The 10,107-nt window shown below is 33.1% G+C and overlaps 1 non-coding gene across 1 annotated transcript; it reads right to left on the bottom strand.

Annotated features, from left to right (window-relative positions):
- Positions 1 to 7,611: 7,611 nt before the first annotated feature.
- Positions 7,612 to 7,779, bottom strand: LOC123616034 (U1 spliceosomal RNA). Its single transcript, XR_006723897.1, has one exon. It is a non-coding gene; the product is annotated as a U1 spliceosomal RNA (small nuclear RNA).
- Between the last annotated feature and the right edge of the window lie 2,328 nt (positions 7,780 to 10,107).

Genomic DNA, 10,107 nt, shown 5'->3' with positions numbered 1-10,107 from the left:
TATCACCCAATAGGGCAATTGTTGCCCAGATGAGCAAACTATTTGCCTGGATAAATTGGTTTTCACGAACTTGCTAAGGCAAATTGTAAAATTATTTATTGGTTTATGGACTTATTTTCTGGGCAATCATTACTGAAATAAACAAGTTAGATTGATTAAGATCATCTAAGTTTTAAGTTCTAATAGTTGAGTTATATTGAAACACATGATCTCAACTTCACACAAAAGTATAAATCCTTTTTTTCCCCAGTTATAAAAGGAAGTTATTGATAGCACTGGTCTTAAATTTATTACAAATCAAAGGGAGATTCTGAAAAGTATGTGGCCCAGATCTTTTGGAAACCTTAAGTTTCATAGAAATTTTATCTGTAAGCGTATGTTGGAGATATTGCAGGTTTGGTTCCAGATCACCATAGTAAAGCTAATACCTAAATAAAGACAGTCATTGAATTTTTTCTGTTTGTTTCCCAGTGCATACACAAAGTATAAATAATCTATTAAGTATGCTATAGCTTTGTGTCTAAAATATGTACATACCTCAATTGAAAAATAATGCTGCTGAAGAAACAGCATAAATTGACTTGCTCTGCACAGGGTTACTGCAGACATTCAATTTGTAAAAAATACTGTATCTGCAAAGTGCAATAAATTGAAGCACAATGAAATGAAGTATACTTGTATAAAAATGCATACATACTGTGAAGTAAAGAATTTAACGTTGCCCAAAGAGAAGCCTGGCCTTTGTGCTCAGTTCCAGGGAGGCAGTCATTAACCCCTAAGAATGTCCTGCCTGATAAGTCTTTGTTTACTTAGGGACCATTGAAATGCCAGGTAGTCTCACAGTGTGATTTCTGGGTCATGTGGTATCAACTGGACCACTACCACTGGTGTCACAAACGATGGTAGTCTTGTGGACTGTTCCATACCTTGTATATACACATACACATTCTTTCTGTATATACTTGCCTTTCTCATTTCTGACATGTGAATCATGCTACTTTTTACATGTTACATAATACATATCTATCATACATATGTATCAGATCAGGATTATAAGTAAGGAATGCTCCAAAAATGAATCTGTGCAATTATTAGGGTTGAATGGCAGCTGGTATCTCCCTTTCTAAGTCTACTTAGAAATACAATGAGAAGAATCCTTGGTCCTCATGCTTCGTAATGTAAATAAATTTCTTCAAGGGGGAGATAAAACTAGTGCCTCCAGCTTTACAACCCAAGGAAGTCACCAGGGTCCCATGCCCCTTTGAAAATATAAATATGTGTCTCTAGAGCAGTAAATCTCTTTGGAGTTCTCACTAGCTAATCAGTCATAAATTAACTTCTAAGGCATATCATTTAGCCCCAATCCTATGTTCTAGTAAACTTTGCTCAGAGACACTTAATTGTACAAAAACATAAAAATATTTTCTCTACAACCCTCAAATTGGTAACATCAAACTCCCCTCTAATATTTGATTAGCTTTTCTTCCATTCTGATGATTATAGGATTTAAGCTTTTGAATAGCAGTTACAAAAAGCAATGCCTAAATAGACCTTTGACAAAACATCATTTATGAGGCAAAATGAATTCTGAATGAACTCCATTCTAAATATCTGTCTCACAGAGTGAAGATCTCAAAGAAACCAACAAGTTAATAATGAATATTGGTGTTTCAGGCTCACTTTCCTACAAATCCACTTCTGTTGGCTTTTAAAAAATATGTTTGAAATTAAACTTTTAATATTAAGGTAATTATAGACAGGCACGAAGTTGTAAGAAATAATACAGTGAGATCTGGTGTACCCTTTACCCAGGTTACCCCAATGGTATCATCTTGTGAAACTGTAATACAGTATCACAACCAGGATATTAATGTTGATGAAGTCAAAATGCAGAACAGTTTCATCACAAGGATCCTCCATATTACTGTCTTATAACACTCAATTCCCTTCTGCCCACACACCCTCCTATTTCCTGACATGTCTGTAATACTGTCTCTTTTTCTATAATATTGTCATTTCAAGGTTATTGTATAAGTAGAATCATATAGTTGGTAGCCCTTGGGACTTGCATATTTTACTCAGCACAGTTCTCTAGATATCAACCCATATTGTTGCATATATATTCCTTTTTATTGTTGACTAGTATTCCATGGTATGGATAAACCATAGTTTGTTTAACTGTTCACCCATTGAAGGACATTGTGTGTGTTTGATTATGACTAAAGCAACTACATACACTCGTTTACATATTGGTGTGTCTGAATGTAAGTTTTCATTTCTCTGGGATAAATGCCTAGGGGTGCAACTCCTGGATCTTATAGTGGCTCCATGTTTAGTTTTTTGAGAAACTGTGTGATTGTTTTTCAGAGTGGCTGTAATATTTTACATTCCCACCAGCAACATATGAGTGATCCAGTTTCTGTGTATCCTTGCCAGCATCTGGTGTTGTCAGTACTTATTTTAGCCATTCTGATTAGTGAGTGGTAATACATTATCGCAGTTTTAATTTGTATTTTCTTAATGGTTAATGATATTGAACATCTTTTTGGTGCTTATTTAATATCTGTATATCCTCTTTAGTGAAATCTCTTCCTATTTTATAATTGATACGTTTTTTTAACTCTTGTGTTTTTTAAGATTTATATCATATATACATACACACACACACACACACACACTCTGTATAGGATATGTGGTTTGAGAATATTTTTTCCTACTCTGTAGTTTGTGTTATCTTTTAACAAGGTCTTTCACAGAGTAAAAGTTCATAATTTTGATGAAGTCCAGTTTTCATTTTTTGCTTTCATGAATAATGTCATGTAAAAGAACATTTTGAGCAGCCCTAAATTCTTGAGATTCTAATTTTTTTTGCGTGGAAATTTTGTAGTTTTACATTTTACATTTCTGTCCATGATTTATTTTGAGTTATTATTTTTAAAAGAAGTGAGACATAGGTCATGGTTTTCCCCCTTTATTTTGTCTATGTATGGATATAACCTTGCTCTAGAATAATTTACTGAAAAGATTATCTTGCCTTCATTGAGTTCTGTATTTTTGTTCAAGTTATTTGAGCATATTTGTGTGGGTCTATTTCTGGACTCTTTATTCTCACAAGGTCTGTCTCTATCCCTCTGAAAACCCACACATATTTGATTACTGTAGCTATATGATAAGCCTTAAAATTGAGTGGACTGATTCCTCTCATTCTATTTGCTTTTCAAGTATTATTTTAACTATACTGGTTCTCCTGACTTTCCATATGTATTTGGCATAATCTTGTCCATACTGCCAAAATTTCTTGCTGAGAATTTCACAGGAATTGCACTAATCATATATATCAGTTTGGGGAAGAACTGACATCTTTACTATGAGGCCTTCACAGTATGTCTCTCCATTTATTTAGATCTTTGGTTTTGAATCACCATTTTGTAGTTTTCAACATCCAAGTCGTATACATGTTTTGCTAAATTTCCACCTAATTTTTCTCACTTTTGAGCAATTATAAATGGTATTACATTGTTAATTTCATAATCTGTGTTGATTGCTAGTATACAAGAATGCAACTGAGTTTTGAATGCTTATCCTGTATGCAGTGAACATACAGGGCTCTTTTATTAATTTCAGGAATTTTTGGTAAATGCATTTTGATTTTCTATGTAGATAATTATGCCATCTATAAATAGACTTTGATTTCTTCTTTCAGTCTGTATGCCACTTACTTCTTTTCTTGCCTGTTGCACTGCCTAGAACTTCCAGCACTTTAAGAGTGATGAGAGCAGACAGCTTGCTTTGTTCCCAATATTAGGGAAAGGCATTCCATTTGTTTCTGTTAAGCACGTTAATTATAGTAGTTTTTACTTATTTTTTTGTAAATGCTGTTTATCAGTAGAAGTAGTTTCCTTCTATTCCTTTATTTCTGAGAATTTTATACCCGGATCAGTATTGGATTTTGTCAAATACTTTCATCAATTGATACGGCCATTTAATTTTATTATATAACATGTTCATATAGTTAACATACATAGATTGATATTTCTAATATAGACTCTTGCACTCCTGAAATAAACTCCACTATTTTATGGTATAAAATTCTTTATACATATAAATGCATATAAAGTACACACACATATACATCTATACTTGAATTCAATTGGCTAATATTTTATAAGGATTTTTACATTTATATTATTCTGTGATTTTCTTCACTCATACCTGGTATCCTGATACAAAGATAGTACCAGGATAATACTAGCTTCATTAATGATCTTTGAAATGGCCCCTCCTCCTGTATTTTGTAGAGGAGATCATGTACTATTGGTCTTAATTCTTTCATGGTTTGACAGAATTCCTTAATGAAGACATCTAGGCCTGGAGATTTTTTTCATTGTTGTTTTTATTGATTACAAATTTATTTTCCATAGTAAGTACAGGGTTATTTGAGTTATCTAAACATTTTGGGTGATCTGTGTTTTTACTTTTTGAGAATTAGGTCCATTTCATCTAAGTTGTCACGTTTATATGTGTAGAGTTGTTCATATTATTGCTTTAATATAATTTCTATGTCTACAGTATCTGTTATATTGCCCTGTTTCATTCCTGAGATTGATCATTTCTGTCTTCTCCCTTTTGTCAGTTGCTGAAGGTCTGTCGATTACATTGATCTTTTCAAAGAAACAACTCTTCATTTTATTGTTTTTTTTCCAACTTTTTTTTCTGTTTTAAATTTCATTTGTTTCTCTACTTGTTTCCTTCCTTTTGCGTGCTTTGAGTTTCTTTTGCTCTTCATTTCCTAGGTTCTTGAGGTAGGAGCCTAGATTATTGATTTATGACGTTTCCTCTTTACTGGTGGTGTGCATTTAAGTGCCGTAACTTTCTCAACACCTCTTGTGTTGTGACTGAGAAATTTTGATAATCTTTTCTTTTACATTTATTTCAGTGAATTTTTTTCTTTTCCATATGTCTTTGTCTTTAACCCATGGATGATTTGGAAATGTATTGTTTAGTTTCCAAGTGTTTGGAGGCTTTCCCATTATTTTTGTGTTAACGATTTCTACTTCAGTACCATTGTGGGTGATGACCATATCCTGTATGATTTAAATTCTTTTATATTTATTGAGATTTGTTTCAGGATATGATCTATCTTCGTGCATGTCCCATGGGAACTTGCAAGGAATTTTTATTCTGTTGTTGGATGAGATGTTCTATAAATGTTGATTAGGTTCTGTTGGTTGATGGTATCTATATCAGTCTCTTACTGGTGCTGTAACAAATTACCATGGATTCAGTGGCTTTGAGCAACAAAAATGTATTCTCTCACATGTTGGGAGAGCAGAAGTCTGAAATCAGTCCTGCTGGACTGAAACCAAGGTTTGGCAGAGTCACACTCCTCCTGGGGGCTGTGGGGTGAAATCTGTTACTTGCCTCCCTCCTTCAGCTCCTGGTGGGTGGAGGGATTCCTTGGCTTCTGGGTGCATCACTTCAATTTTCAAAACTGGTATTTTCAAACCTTTCTCAGATCCACGTTTATGTTTTCTTATGCCTGTGTGTATCAATCTCCTTCCTTCTGATCATCTAAAGAATTCAAATCAGATATGGATGAGACTATGGTTACAGTCCATCCTCAGGCAAAATTTTCAAAACTAGAAGACACGTTATCTGTTTTAAAATACCATCACAGGATGGCACAGTATAAGTTGCAGAAATTCCCATTCCAAAATCAAGGTGTTGATATGCTTTAATTATGTACTTTTCTATTTATCTTTCTAGTCCTATCAGTTTTCTTGTCATATTTTACAGCTCAGTTGTTTGGTGCAGACACATTTAGGACAATAATGTGTTTTTGATGGATTGACACGTTTATCATTACATAGAAGTCCCTCTCTGTATGGAGTAATTTTCTTTGCTCTAAAGAGATAGCAGTCCAAGTATTCCCACTTTCTTTTTATTAATGTTTGCTTGAGATATCTATTTCTATCCTTTTACTTTCACCTGCCTAATTTGTTATAATTGAAGTGAGTTTCTTTTAAACAGTATGCAGTTGGGTCATGTTTTACATCCATTTTGCTAATCTCTTTCTCAATTGGCAAATTTAGACTAATTGCACTTAATATAATTATTGCATATTAGAATGTAAGTATGCTACTTAAATTTTGCAGGGTAGGGGGGAGGTTTGTGGATTTTTTGGTTCCTCTGTTTTTCCCCTCTGCCTTCTTGTGAGTTTCTTTAACTCTTAGTAGAATTCCATTTTGATTTATTTTTAGTGGGTTATTTTTTTAGTCTGTCTCTTTTCATAGCTTTTCTAGTGGTTGCTTTAAGTATTACATTAGTTCAGATACAATGTATATATTATACACCATATTTAAGTATTACATTATATCAGACAAAATACATGTTATGTATACACACGTATTTATTACATTATGTTAATTAGAATGTATTGTTGCTATCATTTTAGAGCTTGAATGAAGTGTAGAAACCTTACTTCTCTTATCATTCCTTTACTCTTCCCTGTTTATAATTGCTTCAAGTGTTTATCCTATATACATTTAGAACTACATCAGTCAGGCATTGCTATAATTCTTGCTTCAACCAGCAGGCAAAATTTTGAAAACTCAAAGGAAGGAAAATCTATTCTATTCACCTGTACTTACTTTTCCCTATCGTTCTTTATTCCTTCCGGATGTTTCAAGTTTCCTCCTTACCCATTCTTTAAGGGTGAGTTTACTGGCAACAGATTCTCAGAGTTTTTCTTTATTTGAAATATCTTGATTTCCTTTTCATTCCTGAAGGACATTTTAACTTGATAAAGGATTCTGTGTTACCAGTTCTTTTCTTTAAGGGCTTGAAAAATGAGGTACCACTTCCTTCTAGTCTCCACGGTTTCTAATGAGAAATCTACTTTCATTTGAGTTGTTTTCCCCTACGAGGTGAGGCTTTGTTTCTGTCTCACTGCTTTCCATATTTTCTTTTTAGTTTGTATGTCTCTGGGATACCACCCGGGCATGTGTGAGGGGTGGATTGAAGAGCTGCATTATAGCTCTGTGAGGGGTGGAAATCTTGCCTCTTTACTCAACCTTTGGTGGTTTGGATAGGAGGGGGCGGTATTTCTGGTGCTGTTTGTCTGCAATCTAGCAGTTATTGTCTAAAAGATTTCTGTCTTCTTAAGCTGTCCCTTTCCTGGATTTTTTTTTTTTTTTTTTTTTTTTTGGTTTCGTTTTTTTGTTGTGCTTGTTTTTTGGTGCTGCCATTTGCATCTCTGGGTCGGTAGCTCTTTCAGCACCAAGTCCGGGAATCTTGGCAAAAACAATACTTAAGGAACTCACCAGTTCAGTTGCAAGGCCCTTAGCCATCATTCTGCCTTCTTATCTTACCTTTTCAAAGTCTTAGATTGGTTTTAATATAATGTCTAGGGGTCTTAGGGGTACTCAATATGAGAAGTATTCAAAAATATGTTTCTTGCATCTTTGTGGAAGTGAAATCCTTCCACTGGCTTTGTTAATGGTGTTCTATCTACTTATCTATCTCCAAATGTGCATTAGTGCTCCAAAAGGCTGATTCATTATTATGCAATGTCTCATGCATCTTCCCCCTACTGTCATTTTTTTTTTCCCCCAGAGGAAAGTGTGAATTAACACAGTCCACTCCTACCACAAATTAAGCAGTTGAGTTTCCCACATTTGGGGAAATCATAGGCGTCAGCACATCCAGAGTGCAGTGGATAAGCCTTGCCCTGGGAAAACCACCTTCAGGATCATGGTACCTCCCCTACCAAGTATGTATCCCCTACTGTCATTTTTAAACAGAAATGCTATACAAAAATTTTGATGAAATCCTGACTTAGATTGCTTTTATTCTGAATACCTATGCAGAAAAGTGTGCTCAGTTTTCTAGTTTTAACTTTTAGCATAAGCATAGCTACATTTATTTATAGTCCATTATTCTGCAAAATAACTTAAACACCAGAGGGTTAAGTGTTCAGTGACTTCCAAGGTGTATCCAGGTAATGTAGTCTAATCAGGCAACTAAAATATACCCTCCAGCAAGTAGATTATATGAAATTGTTGACCTAGGGTTGGAAATAATTTCAGAGGAAATGACTTCCAATTAAATGCAATTCTTTCCTTAGTGTAGCTGGAATCAGCACTGTAGATGCAATTTTATTCATTCTGGAAATAAAACTTACCATCAATAAGTAATCAAAGATTCTAAAGCCCTATGATCTGCTTTTTTTCTTCTTGTTCTCTTCTTTTCTTTGTGGATAAACTAGGTTTCAATCTATTTAGGACCTTTTCAATGATACAAAACATTGCTAACACTCATATCTATAATACTAAACCTGACTAATTTACAGAATAGGCATATTATTAGATATTGAGTAGTGGGAATGCTTGTAAGAAAATGTTCAGAGACAGGAATACTTTGTGAACAATATTGCTTATACTGTGATTCTGTAATAGTGACCAGCTGCACCTACTGAACAATCTCATTTGGTTTTTATTACTTATTTTTAACTTTAGTACTAAAGTGCTGAGGCAGCTAAGTAAGCACAGAGGCATTTTTTGAATACTAATCTTAGACAGCAACCTCTGTTATATCAAATACATTTTTAATGGAAAAAAAGAAGATAGAAAGTTTCAACACTAACTTAATTTAGAATTTACCGGGTTTTTTTCTTATGAGATGTAAATTTTCCACCACATGATTATTTTTATTGCTTTAGTAGGGTAAATGTCATCTGCAGAACTCCTGAGTTGCTAGAGAATACTATTTATAGCAAAAACAACTGCTCCTTTAATCATATTGACACGGTTTATAGCTGTGCTGTAAAGTATTTTTTTATACCTGACACTTAAAACAGAAAACGAAATCAAACTAAGTCTTAATGATTGCTGTTCTTCTCTGAATGTATGAAACAGAAGAATGTAATAATAACTGAAAATATATTATCAGGGATTAAAAATAATCAATTTGCTATTCAAGAACAAGGAAAAGCATTATCTAAATGTGATTTGAAACAATACATGATTAGAAACTGAAAAGAATAAAATATCAAGTATATGGCTATATAGGTTATATTTCTTAATACTAATTAACTTTTGGAATACAGTGCATTTTCAATATTTGTCTCTAATAGAGAGCAAGGAAAAACTAGAATTAACTTTCTAAAAGTTATCCAAGTTATTTTCTTGATTCTGCAGTCTTCACTGAAGCTAATCTAAAGTTAGTGCCTAATCTATTAAAATATCAATTTAAATGCCCAATTGTATTAATTATAAGTGTTCACCATAAAGAAATCTAGCAATTTTTTTCTCCATTATTAAGTATGTGAATTTCCCAAGATATCCTATAGTTGAAATATCCCCAGTGATTTAATTATTCTGTATTCAAGTTGGTTATGTACAACTGACTCTGGTGGATGTCAGGATATAAATAAGTGTGGACTGGCCAACTTCAAAAGGTCTCCTCAACAATTGTCCTTTTATGAGCCAAATGATTAGCTGAAGAGAATAATAAAATCTCAGTCAAGATTCAGGAATTGCTTTCTGGCCAATCATTTCAATTGAGCAATCATATCAGATGGGGAACCAATCTCTTGTGATCTTTATGTTCTGTATTATTTTTGAGACTACTTTTAAATATGCTTTGATATCTACAGGGAGGAATTATAAGTTTTTATTTTGATTAGCAATTAAGTATTTTTGTAAATGCTGAACTTAGTGTCACATTCTCTCGAATATTTCATTATTATTAAGTTGTCATGTATTATAATATATTTGCATCATATTATGAACATTTTACTGTTACATCTATATTTCCTATTGGAAATTATAAATATTTAAATTGTAGTATGAACTCTTTATGTGCAAATTTTAATATATGTGTGTGTATAGATATAAATATTTTAGGTCTAAGTTTGTTTTAGCTAGTTTTTGTTCTACATTACTGGAATTACTATTCTTTGACTCTTTTATAATCTAATTTTCATATAATTAGTAACACTGAATTCAATAAAATTAGTAACAGTAGCTTTACAAAGTAGACAGTATTAAATTATTTAATGAACATGTAAATCAATGAAAGAAAATGTTTATTATTGCTGGCAATTTT

The sequence above is a fragment of the Camelus bactrianus genome, chromosome 1 (genome assembly GCF_048773025.1).
Source record: "Camelus bactrianus isolate YW-2024 breed Bactrian camel chromosome 1, ASM4877302v1, whole genome shotgun sequence".
Taxonomy (NCBI): Eukaryota; Metazoa; Chordata; class Mammalia; order Artiodactyla; family Camelidae; genus Camelus; species Camelus bactrianus.
This window is presented reverse-complemented; position numbering and strand designations above follow the sequence as displayed.